General features: G+C 37.9%; 1 long non-coding RNA gene across 2 annotated transcripts in view; it reads left to right on the top strand.

Moving 5' to 3' along the window:
* Window positions 1-15701, top strand: part of LOC129431495 (uncharacterized) — a 41152-nt gene continuing 25451 nt past the window's right edge. The window contains exons 1-3 of one of the 2 annotated variants that reach the window (XR_008639844.2): window positions 13-748; window positions 901-978; window positions 2997-3053. This is a non-coding gene — a long non-coding RNA (uncharacterized lncRNA). Of the gene's footprint in view, window positions 979-2996; window positions 3054-15701 lie in introns of both variants that reach the window. The other variant, XR_012372947.1, reaches the window with a different exon arrangement.

Raw genomic sequence — 15701 nt, 5'->3', positions numbered from 1 at the left:
TCTGTGTGGCATTGTGTTGGATCATTTCAAAGCTTAACATCATCTCGAACCAAAGTGCAGGAATATATGGTAGACAGACTGCTATTTTTAAACACCATCAACAAACTACAAATGCCAGGAGAGCGTGTAAGGTTTGTCTTTTATTATCATTTATTGTCAGCATTAAGCAAAACAAATCACACACTTTTAAAAAACAAGTTTATTGGTGTGGGTTGAGAGTATAGGAACTGAATACACACATACATAAATATATTTTGGCAGGCACCTTGAATCTTTGTGCGTGTCCCTTCACAATAGCATATGAACCAACATGCCATGTTGTTGGAGTTAGCATATTGCGCTAAAGGGCAGGGTGAGGTACGTTGCTTTACATAGATGTTTAGGTACCGTGAACTTCAAAGCGTCCTCCGTGCAACAAGACTGGGAAGGTAAAAAGGGGGCTTGACATTCAGCATTTAGCATATAACTGTCATGGGCTGCTTTGATCCAAGCAAATTATACTACAACTGAAAACTAGTCATGCATACTCTTGTTTACACTGCATTTCACCTTTTAACAGTTCTGTTACAGTTGTTATCTGCTAACGCAATCCTCAACCTTCTCCAAAATGTCAGGTTATAGGAGGTGAGGAGATCTTTCCATGTCTCCTACACTTCACACCACTGAAATCTGATTGGACATCTACACAGACTCCGGTGGAATGAAGGATAGAATTCACAGAGATGAGATTGGAGTAGATCTACGAATGGTAGGGAAGCACTTTTATACCTATGAGACAAAACAGAAACACAGTGTCAATAAAACGTAGTACTGTACTTTGTGTATGGCTGCTAAACCTAAACGTGAAAATTTTAATTGTTGTATTTTCATATTGTGTCACTTTTATTTTGCATGCTTGAGAGAACAAACATTGTGACTCGGCCTCTCCCTTCAGCGAGCCCAAACCTGTCTCTCCCTCCGTGCCTGTAGGTCATAAAGGTAAGAGGGCCTACATGTTTGCTTTGTCATCTATTGCGCATTTTGGCTCGCATTGTAACTCAACCCTAACCCCCTCTTACTCTTGCAAAAAATGCTTGTGTTCCTGAAGGAGGGAGTTTTCCAAGCATTTGATATTTTGATTACTTAAAACAAAATTAAGCAAATTGCATTAAACACACGTTCGCATGATAGTTTGGTCACAAATATTTAACATCAACGAATTAAAACGAAATAATTTAAGCAAATAATAAATATAACATTTTATCAAGACCTACCTTGATGTTGACACACTCACCTTTTCCATGATGTTAGATCCAAACCCACCAGTCTAAAATATAAAACAAAAAAAAGTCAAAACTTGCAAAAAAAGCAAAACTTGTGTCAAAACTTGCAAAAAATTGCAACTGCAGAAAATGTCTTTAGCTGGTCCTTTTGTGAGGTGAAGTGCAGGTGTGAGGAGTAACAGTGTCATCCTCTATCTCAGGTCTGTCTTTATTTGCCTACCTGCTTAAGGTAGCACTACTTCACAAGCAGGCACTGGCCAATAGGAAAGAGCCTTTTTTTGCAAACCGCACCCCTTTCTATCATAAATCTGAACCACACCTTGTGTCACTAACACATTGCGTGTTTTTAATTTGAATAAAATATACTTTATGCTCCATGTTTTCAAGTACTAAGAGTTAAATATGTGCAATAGTTTATGTTCATTTATACATTTTGTGTTTCTCTGCAAAAACTAGTCAAGCTAGTGAAGTGCATGAATAAAATATAATTTATGCTCCATGTTTTAAAGTACTAAGAGTTAAATATTTGTAATAGTTTATGTTTATTTATACATTTTGTGTTTCTGCGCAAAAACTAGTTAATTTAGTGAAGTGCATGAATAAAATATAATTTATGCTCCATGTTTTCAAGTACTAAGAGTTAAATATTTGTAATAGTTTATGTTCATTTATACATTTTGTTTTTCTGCGCAAAAACTAGTTAAGCTAGTGAAGTGCATGAATAAAATATAATTTATGCTCCATGTTTTCAAGTACTAAGAGTTAAATATTTGTAATAATTTATGTTCATTTATACATTTTGTGTTTTTTGTGCAAAAACTAGTTAAGCTAGTGAAGTGCATCTCCAATGAGCACACAGAGTTTATTAATACTTTTTTTTATTTTTTTATTTAAATAAACAGTAATTGGAGAATTATTTGTTTTTACTTGGAGATTTATATAACTCATGGGATTTGTTATATGTTGGGTGTTTTGACTTCATACTTCGATCTACTTTTTTAGCATGTTTTCTTAACTACCCTTTACCTGTGCTGACACGACACAGCCACAGATGTTGATGTTAATGATGGTAACTTCCTTACAGATTCAATCACAGACCAAAGGCTGGCATGTTTAAAACGCATGTTTTTTACAATGCGCTGTGGGCTCAAGTCTGGACAGGAGCAGGAATGCCCCACCCCACCTGTTGATTTCTATAGGCATTCTGAGTAAAGACAATGAGTAAGAGCCAGTGGGGGTTTGACTGATTATAGATCTGATGAAATTCCCGAGGACTGATTCTCACAGTCACTTGGGAATGTTGTGCTTGTGGCAGTTTTGTCACATTGCGGCATTGTGGCATTTGCTTAATGTGCACATTTAAAATCGGATGGTTGGCAGTTCAGGTGGAGAACGTGAAAGCATGCATGCGTGCAACAAACTTGCACAAAACTTGGCCAACATCTACCTTTGCACAGACCTGCAAGAGCGTACATGCCAGGTCTTTAGTCTGCAACAAATCCACTTTCTATGGTAACATCCTTTGTACCTCAAATAGGCAGTTAGGCTCCTTTTTCTTGGGTTCACTTTTATATTTCCTTAGAATGAATAGAAAATCTATTTAACCATACCTAACACTTCATTAGATATACTAAGATTAGTATTACTTTCTATTCTAGATCTGTGAATCTCTGAGTTTGCAAAGCTGTCTGAGCATGCAATCATCACTCGTTCTTTCTCTGTTCCCGACCGCAGGAACTCTACACCAGAGGGGGAGGTTTGGGATCCCATCAGATAAGATCTCTATTGCAGGTGTGTCACGTTGAAGCATTGTGTGTGTGTGTGTGTGTGTGTCTTAAAGCATTTAATTATCTCACTGACATATGAAAGGTTCATTTAAATTTTCCAAATCCAAATATATCTAGAAGTGTTAGATCACGTTTACATGTAAGCTTGGATATTTGCTATTATAGTGTGTGTAAAGTAGGCATGTGTTTGAACATGTAAGCCACACTTAAAAAATGTAGGAATGTCTTTGCATTATAATAATATGAAATAAAGTGGAACCAAGTAGCACAAACACACTTCATGCATTACATTTGACAAAAGGCATTGCTTAAGTTTCGAATGTTGAAACGTTTGTAAATTAAGAGTGCTTTTAAAGAATAATTTGGTTAACAAATGTTAAAGGAAAATTGTTAATGTGATGAACCTAAGGGTGACTGAGTTCCCTGATGACAGATGATAAAAAATGAGTTTTGAGAAAAGGTTCAACAGATTCCACTAAATTAGATTAAGTTCTAATGCACTGAAATTCATCGGTTTATACTAGTGCTGTCAAGATATAATGCTGCGTTCACCCCAGCCACGGTAGAGGCATCAATCGCGATTGATTTCAATGTTAAGTCAATGTAATAACGCGTTTACGCGCGTCTGGAGGTCTTGCGGCGCGGAGGCGTTTAGCGCGGCACGGCAGACGAGAATCCGCCTCATTCGTGCGAACTAGACTTTAATTGAGCGTTGAACGCACGAGTTGAAAAATCTGAACTTTGGCGGAAACACGTGCCAGGTTAACCAATCAGGAGCTTGCTTTAGTAGTGACGTGATTACAGGAAGCGAGCGGAGAAAAATTTCCGCGTGAATCTATCGAATGACTAGAATTTCACGCGCAAATGAAGCGATTAAACTCAAAATCTTCAGGCGTCCAACTACGCGCAAATTGCGCGTTTTTGTCGCTTCTACCGCGTTTTGTGTGAATCCAGCATTACACTTTCACAACTCAATTATCGTAGAAAAAAACTCTTGATAACAATATTACGGCGATATCTGTTCCCCCCACGAATACACTCTATAATATCAGTCAAAAACTCAATATCAAGTATTGTTTATGTAACTTTATTTAAGTAGGGAGGCAGAAAGAGTGTCTGTAACCATAAGCTAGGTTTCCAAACGCTAAATTTCGAATAAAAATCCCTTTATTTGCAAAAAAGTTTTTACGCTCACTTGAGGTGATTTTTAACTTAATCAAATAAATACTGTAAATCAGAATAATTTGCATTTGCCGTGAAAAATTCTGATCTAGCAAAAATTAAACCCATGTGACTGATCGTCTAGCTGTATCAGCTGATTTTTCTTTTGCTAAAAGTATAGTCATGTTTCCACAATTTCATCATCAGAATAGTACACGTGCACTGTACGCGCACCGGTGGATTTTTGTAACCGCGTGTACGCAGGAAAATGTAGCATGTAGCTCAGGATCTGCATTGCATTTTGTCGCAATGTGCATGCATTGAATGTCTGCGTACACGCATGTATTTAAATAAACAATGCTTTGCAAGGCCATGCGTTTATGCAATTATGTACAATAACCATACGCTGGGTTTCCAAACGCAAAATTTTGAATAAAAATCCCTTATTTTGCAAAAAAGTTTTTACCTTCACTTGAGGTGATTTTTGACTTAATCAAATAAATAAATCCAAATAATTTGCATTTGCCGAAAAAAGATCTAGCAAACATTAAACCCACGCCACGTGACTGATCGTCTAGCTGTATCAGCTGACTTATATTTAGCTAAAAGAATAGCCACATTTTTTACGCATACACAGCGTACAGTGCGCGTGGCGCAGATTTCATCATCTAAATAGTTCACGTGCACTGAACGCGCACCAGCGGATTTTTGTAACCATGCTTACCTAGGAGAATGTAGCATGTAGCCCAGGATCTGCATTGCATTTTGTCGCAATGTGCATGCGTTGAACGTTTGCGTACACGTATGCGTTAAATAAACGATGCTTTGCAAGGCTATGCGTTCGACCGTGCGCGTGCATTTGCATAAAAAACAGACACCTGCCTATGATTAAATAGCTGCTGAATTATGTACAATATGTGTAAATTTGTTTTCAATATCATGGTTATTGACCATCCAGGACGGTATATTGTAGCAGTATACATGTTCTACACCCAAATGCTTTTTGTCAACTAAACATTCTTAAGATTTTCACCAGGTCAGAATCTTAAGTAAACCCCCCAGTCCTCTTCCTCTCCCCCAAAAAAAATCAGTAGTTGAGCTGACCCAAGTCGAGCTGTGTCAGAAAACAAAAGGTGTGTGAATGAGTAGTTTAAGGCAAATATCCTGCCTGCTGTGTGAGGGTCTCAAGCTCTTGTTCCAAATCTTTCGATACTCTGTCTGTCCCAACAATAGCACACACTACCCCCAATAGTTACATTTTATTTGCAGAGAAGCCCAATGCATATTTCCCCTCAAAAAACAGGGAAGGTCTCTTTGACAGGTTAAAGAAATAAGTGCATTTAGTAATAGAATAGGACTGCAGACACAGACGAGATGCTACCCTGTCTGCACTAAAGGAGAGATGACCTATTGGTCAATAAAGCAAGCAAGTGTAATACAGCTGGCTGTATTATTTTGAAACTTCAGGTCAGGGCAGAGTTACTGCTTTGAGATATAAACCCCATGAAACACAAGCACGCACACACAGAGGTGCCGGGTTACAGTAGCCTCTTACCTGTAGGCAGCAAATCTGTCTCAACGCGCCCAGGAATGTATTCATTCTTTCTTTTCCTCTCTGTGTGTGCGCGCTTCTAGAAAATCCTTGATCTCTCTCTCTCCTTCCATCTATCTCTCCCATGAGAGCAGAAATCCTGATCAGTTTAAAGTGTCCCGTATGCCCCCGTCTCTGACTCATACATAGAGGAATGCAGCCTGTATTGTGGTTTTCTCCTGGTTATACGGCACTGGTTCGAAGCAAGTACGATTCTGTGAAAGCCATGATTAGAAAGTATCCGCTGACACGAAGCAAGTCCATGCACGGATGCACATTTCACACTGTTTGGGACACATTAACCTGTAATTGTTTGAAAAGGTTTCTTTGATGAACTTGGGTAACTTATCAGATAGGAGGGACATCCCTATAGGCGACGTATACCATATAATGCATTTTCTTTCTTTATCTTACTCCTCTTCAGTGCTGATGAGAATGCAAAGACTTGTTTTCCAAGTCTGTTCTGACTTGCCCAACCTGGAATGCGGCAGCCTTTTAAATGTACTTTTATGTAAAAGCAAATTGACAGTGAAGTCTGCCATTATTTTACATCATAAATATTACATTCTCAGTTTGTATGCAAATTTGAGGCGTTGCGTTAGAATACGAATAGGCCATCATCCCTCGGAGCCGAATGTGATTTCATCTCATCCAAGGAGAGCGTGTGTGTGGAGTCAGATGTGAGAGATAAAGTAAAAATTAGTTTGCGTGGGACAATAAGCTCGGTCACTTTCCAAGAAACCTAACAGTTAGTTGTGGGTGCAGTATTAAAAATGTTCCCACTAAAGTTTGCATGCATGCCCTCATAGTTTACATTCAGCGCCTATTTATATTTACAGCAATACTCCATCGAAGCCCTCACACTCTGTTGGTTTTTCCTTTTATGCAGGATCGCATTGAAAGCATTTATATTTTTTTCTAGCCTCATGTGCCCCGAACATCTCATACTCACGGTCCCCTTCATTAGACATGAGAAACCAGTGCTTTTCCGCCCCTCTTTCTGACATGCTGTAATTAAAAGCTGGGTAATAACAGTGGAGCGCTGCGGGCCATCATCAAAATGCTCTTTTCTCTCAGCCTCACTTTTGGCCCAATCAACACATTAGTACCAACTGACTGACTCCCTGGCTCACGGCGGGCGCTTCAGAGTAGTGCACACCAAAGTGTACTTGTTCGGTTCGGTACTGTCTGGCTGCAGTGGAGGGCAACTAATAAACATGGTATAACTGAGATGGTGAACTCCAGGGGTCTCATTTATAAAACTGTGCGTAGGATCTTTACTAAAAGTCTACTTACGCACAAAAGCCAATTTTTTTAGAGTATTAAAGGGACATTCCACTATTTTTGAAAATATGCTCATTTTTCAGCTTCCCTAGAGTTAAACATTTGATTCTTACCGTTTTGGAATCCATTCAGCTGATCTCCGTGTCTGGCGGTAACACTTTTAGCATAGCTTAGCATAATCCATTGAATCTGATTAGACCGTTAGCATCATGCTGATGTAACACGGCTGCAGCAGGCGTAGTAATATTACGCACTGCTTGAAAATTGTTCCCATGCTATTGAAAGTAACCAAGGGGACTATTTACGGGCAGTGCGTAATATTACTACGCCTGCTGCAGCCGTGTTACATCAGCAAAGTCCTTGATTATTACGCCAGTATAGTTCTTAGAGTCGTATCTGTCTAGAAAATCGCAACTTTTAATTTTCCGTCTGTCTTAGTACACGATGTAACTACAGAAGAGTCAAGTTTTAAATAGGAAAAATATCCAAACTCATTGGTTATTTTTTAGCATGATGCTAATGGTCTAATCAGATTCAATGGATTGTGCTAACCTATGCTAAAAGTGCTAGCGCCAGACCTGGAGATCAGCTAAATGGATTCCAAAACGATAAAAGCAATGTTCCCTTTATAAATCACAGATCACCTGCAAGTGTGCTTACATGAATCATCCTCAGATCCCACCATTCAGGCCCATTCTTCCATCAAGTTTGTTTGCGTGGGAACTAGCATACGCACAAAACGGGGCACGCTTTATAAATGTTTTTTGGTTTGGGTTTTTATTTAAATACCCATTGTGGGTGAGCCTGCATGGTTGGTGCTTATAAATGCAGCTTGTCCTCATGCATAATGCATAGGTGAATGTTTATCATTGAGGGAAGAGTTGGGGTGCATTTGGGTTCGATGACCATGAATTTCCAGTATGTTATATTCAAATTCAACTTTTTTTTGCCACTTACACAATCATTCACAGTATGTGATGTAGTTAAATGCTTTATATGAGAGTGAAAGTGAGTAAAAAAATGAAATAAGGTTCATAACAATAGAATATTTATTCAAACTAAATAAAAATTCAATGCATTGTAGTGCAATTCAGGTAGAAATATCTGGGGTAATGGGTATACAGTATAAATATATATATAAAACAGTACAAAGTATATAGAATTTCTCAAATGCATACATTTACGTTTATGCATTTGGCAGATGCTTTTACTTACATTCAAGATCCATTTTTTATCAGTGTGTTCCCGAAATCGAACCCCCAACCTTTTGTGCTTTTAAAGCAATGCTCTTTCAATTGAGCTGCTCAACTACACCATACATCCCCATGCGAGGCAGATCGACATGCCAAACTCACCCCACCCACTCTTAGGTGTTATCCTTCATGAGCTTGTGCATGCCTGTCTGTAGGCCGAATTCTTGGTGTTTGTAAAACTCTTTGGAGATCTTGTCGTCGTCTCTATAGTAACTCAAACCATGCCAAGAAAGAACTGCTGGAGGGCCTGATTAGAACTTAGTGCAGCCCTCGATGGACGAGATGGTGCATGCTTTACATCGGTTGCAGGTTGGAGCATCGGCCCCAGAAATGCAGCTCTGAGCCATGTGAATTTGTGGGCCTTGTTTAATTTGTGATTCAGGTGAGGGAGCGTCTTCGGATCCTAGGGTGTATTGCATAATTAAGCACAGAAAAACGACTTCAGCTTCCAGCAATGAAAAGCAATAAATTCGAAGTTAAGATGGTGAAACGTTCTGATCAGATACAACGGACAGCTAGATCCAGGGCTGTCTTTTCATTCTGGCTGGGTTGTAATAAAACTCAGTGTTTTGTGACATAGGACAAAGTAATTCTGCTTGAACTCCGAGACCTCAGGGAAATGTGAAATAGTTGATGAGGAATGGGATTCGAGACTAGAAAGTCAATATTCGAGTGTATCTTTGGCCTCGAGGCTTTGTACTTTTTTATGGCTTTAATACTAAGATATGCTTTTAGAGCATGTTCATACTTGTAGTTCGGTTTGTTTGGTTCTTTTGGTCCGGACCAAAAAAGAAAACAATTTATTAAGTCTTGGTTCGCTTAACACTCACCAGTGTTGGGGAAAGTTACTTTTAAAAGTAATGGATTACAATATTAAGTTACTCCCCAAAAAAGTAACTATTGCATTCATGGAAAGTAATGCTTACGTTACTTTTAAGTTCCTTGTGCGTTACTTTTTCTTACTTGGCTGAGGCTTGATCTCTTTCAGGCCTTGCAGGTGTTTTTTATGATCGTCAAAATGTCAAGCTCTGGCCTGCCATTTCCGTTTCCGAGTGCGTAATTCTACGTTAATATGTTCAGTTTAATGCAGTACATTATTTTATTTTTAAATTAAATTAATTAAACTGAAAAGTAACTTGCATTACTTTTTTAAAGAAGTAACTCAAATATTAATGTGTACATTTACTTTACTTTACTTGTTACTTCAGAAAAGTTATATTATTACGTACTGCACATTACTTTTAATGCGTTACCCCCAACACTGGCACGCACACTGGCATTTTATCAGCGAACCTAAAGATAACAAACATTAATGCGTAAGAATAAGGTCACCACTCTATTGGTCGCCTTTGATGACGAATTTTATAAGGAGGAACTCTGATCATCCACATATGCTACATGCTGGAGTAAACATGCTTATTTTATAAGTCTTTATGTGGAGGTATTATTAACAGCTCAGAGCTTGTGATTTTACTTAACTTAACCTTTTAAGCGTCACCCCACCCTATTGAGTTAAATCTACACTCTTGGAGCTTTCAAACAATATACAGTTTGTCATGATTAGATAAGAATTCATATGCCAACATTGAAGTAAATGTAGGCGTCCTGCTGGTGGGACAGTGACATTTAGCAGAAAATAATTTTTTTGAGGCACACTCTCTTCATAAATGAATCAATTACTCCCCCTACATAATTTATTTTATAAAACACTGTTGAAATGTATATTCTGGAGGCTTAGACCTTTCCAACGATATATAGTTTGTAGTGATAGATTAAAATTTACATCAACAATATTATTGACTTAGGTGTCCCGTATTCGGGACGGCGACGCTTAACAGTTTAAGCATTTTGTGGATTTTTTACCAGTATATGCTCGATGGACCAAATGGTAATAAGGCTCTTTACCTCTTCATTGATCCACGTTAGCCCTCTGCCTAATTTGTTTTTGCATACTCCACTCATCCTGCTGTAAAATCAAGGTCATGTTTTGTGATATCACACTTGTTTTTGGTTCATTGTGCTGTCTCTGGTCCATGTGCATTCAGATATCAGTCGAACCGAACCACAGTTTGTTTGGAAGTGGGCCGAGACCACTGAAAAGATGGGTTTCCCTACTGAAAAATCCAGCTAAGACCAGCATGAGCTGGTTTTAGCTGGTCTCCCAGTTTGGTTTTAGCTGGTATTGCTGGTGTAGCAAGCTGGTCTAGTTGTGTTTTGGTCACTTTTTAAGCTGGTCTAGCTGGACTTAGCTGGTCATGCTGGAAGACCAACTGATCCACCAGCTTGACCAGCTTTGCCAGGCTGGGAGGACCAGCGTAGACCCCCTTAAACCAGCTAAAACCAGCTATCAGTAGGGTTGCTTGTTTAGTGCCAACCAAAGTTTGGATGGCAGCATTCACATTTACTCAAAAGAACTGCACCAACCGAGCAATCGCACTTGAGTTCGTTTTAATCGAACCAAACATGTCAACAGTGTTGGGGAAAGTTACTTTTAAAAGTAATGCATTACAATATTAAGTTACTCTCCAAAAAAATAATTAATTGGGATACTTAGTTACTTTTCATGGAAGTAATGCTTTTCGTTACTTTTAAGTTACTTTTGCATTACTTTTTCTTACTTTGCAGGTGTTTTTATGACTGAGAAGTTCTGCATTCAGAAATTGCATATTTCCATTGCAAAAATGTCAAGCTTTGGTCTGCCATCTCTATTTTTGACTGACTGAGTGAGTGTGTAATTCTACGTTTATACGTTCAGTTTAATGCAGTATGTTTACATCTAATTAATTAAACTGAAAAGTAACTTGCATTACTTTAAAAAAAAGTAACTCAAATATTAATGTGTACATTTATAAAGTAATGTGTTACTTTACTCGTTACTTCAGAAAAGTAATATTATTACGTAATGCGCGTTATTTGTAATGCGTTAACTCAAACACTGCATGTCAAGTATGAACCCGCCCTTAGAGACCATGGCTATTTCCAAATGTTTTCCTGTCTGCACTTCAAATATTTCCAGTTACAAACCGAGCACAAGATCAACCACAGCATTTTATTAGCATAGACTTGAAATTAAACGTTAAATAATAGAAATTTTAGCACTTTGTATTTCATCAGCTTAATTTACATTTTTATTCTGTTGTTCATTGAGAAAATTGCATGTAATGACATTTAATAAGAGGGCATATTGATTTTATTTGGTTTGAGTCTCACGCCAGGCAGGTTGCGACTGAGGTGCCCTTGAGCAAGGCACATTTTCCAAATTGCTCCCGGGTGTCTCCCCAGTAACTGCCCACTGCTCCGGGTGTGTGTGTGTTTATGACTTGCAATGTGTGGCGTTCAGTTAAATAAAATGTTGTTTTATTGCACACTCATCTCTCCAGATGTGACCATATAGCTGAGAATGAATCGTGTTAGTTGCCTTGGGTTATCATAAATATTTTTATTAAAACATTCCCTATTCAAGTGTGCAAAGCTGACATGGTTTTTGACTGACCTCTTGGGCTTTCTTTTAGATCCAGGGTTATACGGGCGTGAGCTTTGGAGTATTTTGAGTATAGGGTGTAGCTTTAACAGGCACCCCAGTGGTCTAGAAGAGTGACTTACAGAACTTGGCGATATCTGTGTTATGGGATTATCTTTCTAATCCTGTCAGTGCTTCATCCAACTTTAACAGTAATTTAAGAAGAGATGAGCCCAGATCAGCCAGCAAAGTCTATTTTTTCAGTTTTCATGCTTTTCCCCCATCCTATTCCCATTTTCTTCCATGTCACTCAAGACTGTAAAATCCTCTTTTTCCCCAAGCACGGGGCATGCTTAAATTCATTGTGATAGCTTGCTTTCTTGAGGATCAGAGTAAGACACGATTGATGTTTCTTAGAAAATTATTAAAATTTAATGTTGGTTCATTTACATTGAATATCATGTGAGTTGATGTGTATTATACATGTGAATTGTTATTTGCAAGCTTGCTTAATACCTTTAATTCTATTTTTACATTGATTTTAAAGGGAAAGGGACCTTCATGTCGATTGAACCCCAATGCCTTTCATTGTTTTTGAGAACCCAAATGTAAATGTTTAAAAAAGTGTTGTTTGAGATTTCTGGTTACTATGGGAGTGAATGGTGACAAACTCAGTCATCAGGCACTCCCATAATAACCAGGAAACCCTTCAAGTTTCAAAGTGACCCAAAAGTGTTAAATAAATAACTCCACTCGACATGAGGTTGGTAAAACATGACAACATTTTCATTTTTGAGGGAACTATCATTTTAAGTGCATATACTGTATAAGTACTACTGTATAAGGGGCAACCCTCCGGTCTCTGTCGTGAAGCCAACAAGGAAGTGACTTAAAATGCAATACATCGACTGGCCACTAGAGACTCAATCCCATAGACCCCCATGTTAAAATTCTCAACATGACAGCAGAAAATAATTGTTTGCAGCCTGGTATAAAAACTGATTTTGGTCTATATAGGTAATTTTGCCTTTCATGACAACTGTGAGGGGAGTGAATTTTTTGTATCTCATCCTTTAAAGGAACAGTGTGTAGGGTTGTGGCCAAAACTGGTATTGCAATCACAAAACTTGTGGCTCAAACTGGTACTGCAATCACTCAACTGGTGGCCAATGCACAAAATGACAACATAAACATCAGTTGAGGGCTGCAACTCCACTTTTTAAATGACAATATCCTGGCCAGACCACTGTTGTCAGTGATAGAAGTATTTGAAATGAAAATTATTTCTTAATGTCTAGTGACATATCAGGGTCATTTTATGATTAATTGGTATAAATGTCTTACATACGGTTCCTTTAATTTAAATTATTTTTTGAAAAGTTGCCCGCCAGCACTTTTTGTGATTTTCACAAAAGTTTCACAAAATGCCTTCCAGGAAATTTTTCTTTTATAAATATATAAACATACAAATATCTCAAATGAAAGAAAAGACCCTCTGCTTTCAAACAATCAATAAACAAACAAACAAAACAGGAAAAAAAAGTTTCATCATATCTTTACTTTTTTTCTATGTTTATAAATAGGACTGTCACAATGATTAAATAATCGTCTCATCGCGATTATTTGAACTCATCTCGATGATTTCAGATCACCGCAATGATTGCACATCTCTCTAAAAAACACAAGGGGGAGCTACAGCGCCTGTATAAATGAGACATTTTTACTTTTAAATATGTGTTATGTGTATTAATATTTACTGCCAGGTAAACTTTGCAAAATATTTAATTTAAATAATCACAATGTGTGAAATTATTTCATAAACAAATAAAAAAGTATGAGAATTAAATGTCAAAGCAATAAAACAGAAAATAAATCGTCACAATCATCAAAGCACTAAAACAGGCGATTGATCGTCATAATTGTCACAATTTATTAGACCATTAACCGTCAGCAAAATTTCATAACCGTGACAGCCCTACTTATAAACTCTTAAATATGAATATTTTTCTTTAAAAATAATTTTTTTAGCAAAAAACTGAAGGAATTTTGTTAAAGATCAGATTCAGACAATTGTCAAAACATACACGGAGTGTAAAATTAATAAAAACCATTTTTGCTTCAGTTTTTATAAATTGGGTAATCTTGGAGCCATCTAGTGGATAAACGCAGTATTACAGATCACCATAAAAACTCAATAGGTACACGTTTTTTTTCATGCAAATGTTTTCTCTTAATTAACGAGATAACTCGTCAATGGCGGGGAAAGAGTTAAGCCTTAAAGTTCTGCATAATTAAGGGCGTGACCACTTGAGTGACAGGTGAATTGCCATTGCTGTCACTACAATCGAGCTAGGCGGGCGTGGTTTCAGCAACCAGGCACCACAGGTCCACCCATGTCCCGCCTCTTTGCCCCTTTTCGTTTTTTCACGAGTGACACGCTGCCAAGATGGTGACTACAGGCCCCGCCTACTTTGGGCTTCAAAAATGCTCTTCACAAACCTACGGGTGACGGCACGGACACTACGTCCATATTTTTTAGAGTATGCTACTGTACAGTACATACAAGTGCACCTTTCTCACGCTTAAATTAATTAGTTTTTTTTATAGAATAAAATGATCGAACATCCCAAAAACAATGAAGAATTAAACTGTTAAGATCAGTAAAACTAAATTGATGGTTTTTAATCTTTTTCAGACTGTTCCTGAATTGTTCCTTATCTTCATGAAACATTAGCTGCACAGCGAGGCTGTGAAAATAGGATCTCTAGCTCCTGGCTTTACATATTTATTTCATGCCAGAGGTTGGATAAAGATGTTGGGAAAAATAAATGATAAACCTATTTCAGCTTTTTTTCTCCTATATTGTGGTGAACCTGACGGTTTATCTGAAAGAGAGTAACAAAACCAGCACGGTTACTTAATATTAGATTTGTCAGCCTATAAAGATGTATGGAGATGCGTATCTTATATTTCAAATGTCGATATGGGGATCTGGCTTCTTGCTTTCAGCATGATCGAAAGCCGAAAGCCATGCTTCATCTAATACTACCCGACACTTGAAAATTACATATTCTCTAGTAGTACATTCAGACTTGCTTATGGTACAGATTCTGTCTCATTGAACGTCACACGGATATATTTATTCACAGTGTATGCGCATCATTTTTGTCTGTCTGTGTTTAATGGGTTGGACATTGTGAAATATTGATACATTTATTTTCTCAGAGCCCAAAAAACTGTGATGCCAACATTGACAGGGTTATCATTTTCTGCTTTAATAGCTGCCAACACTACCAAAAACATCCTCCTGATAAATAAGTTTTGAGCGGTAGAGGCATTTGCTTGTAGCGAGAGAGTCAGTGTGACAAGCCCATTGCTGATGGTGATTTAAATGCCTAATGCAATCTGCCTCTAAAATGGAGGGCAGACGGTTCAGACGTGCACATGACAAGAAATGACTGGAATATTACAAAAGCCCGTGAACCAGAACCAGCAGCCACCATTTAGCGAGGCAGGGAGCCGGGCGATGAGTGACAGGAGAAAATGTTGACACAAGCTTTCGGAACGGCGCTTCAACAAATTAGTTTGGCACACCATAATCGACACAATAAGGGGGCTTGTAGCATGAATAAATATTTGCAGGGGTAACTATCTCCGACTGATGTTGCCTTTAGCTCTTTACAACATTTAAATTAGAGGCAGTGCATCATTTTAAAGTTTGATTTAGATTTCCAGCAGCCAAATAAGTTTAGATTAAGTCAAGACTTATTAATGATAAAAATAATGTGAAAAACTTCTAGGTACCATATAAATACGTTTCCATAATGCACACTCGCAGAAAACGGGTAGAAAGGGGCGTGGTACCCTTTCAAAAACACCTTAAAGAGTCCATGTTAGCACCTC

Source organism: Misgurnus anguillicaudatus, chromosome 13 (assembly GCF_027580225.2).
Source record: "Misgurnus anguillicaudatus chromosome 13, ASM2758022v2, whole genome shotgun sequence".
Classification (NCBI taxonomy): Eukaryota; Metazoa; Chordata; class Actinopteri; order Cypriniformes; family Cobitidae; genus Misgurnus; species Misgurnus anguillicaudatus.
The sequence above is the reverse complement of the archived record's forward strand: the minus strand, read 5'-3'. Positions and strand labels throughout refer to the sequence as shown.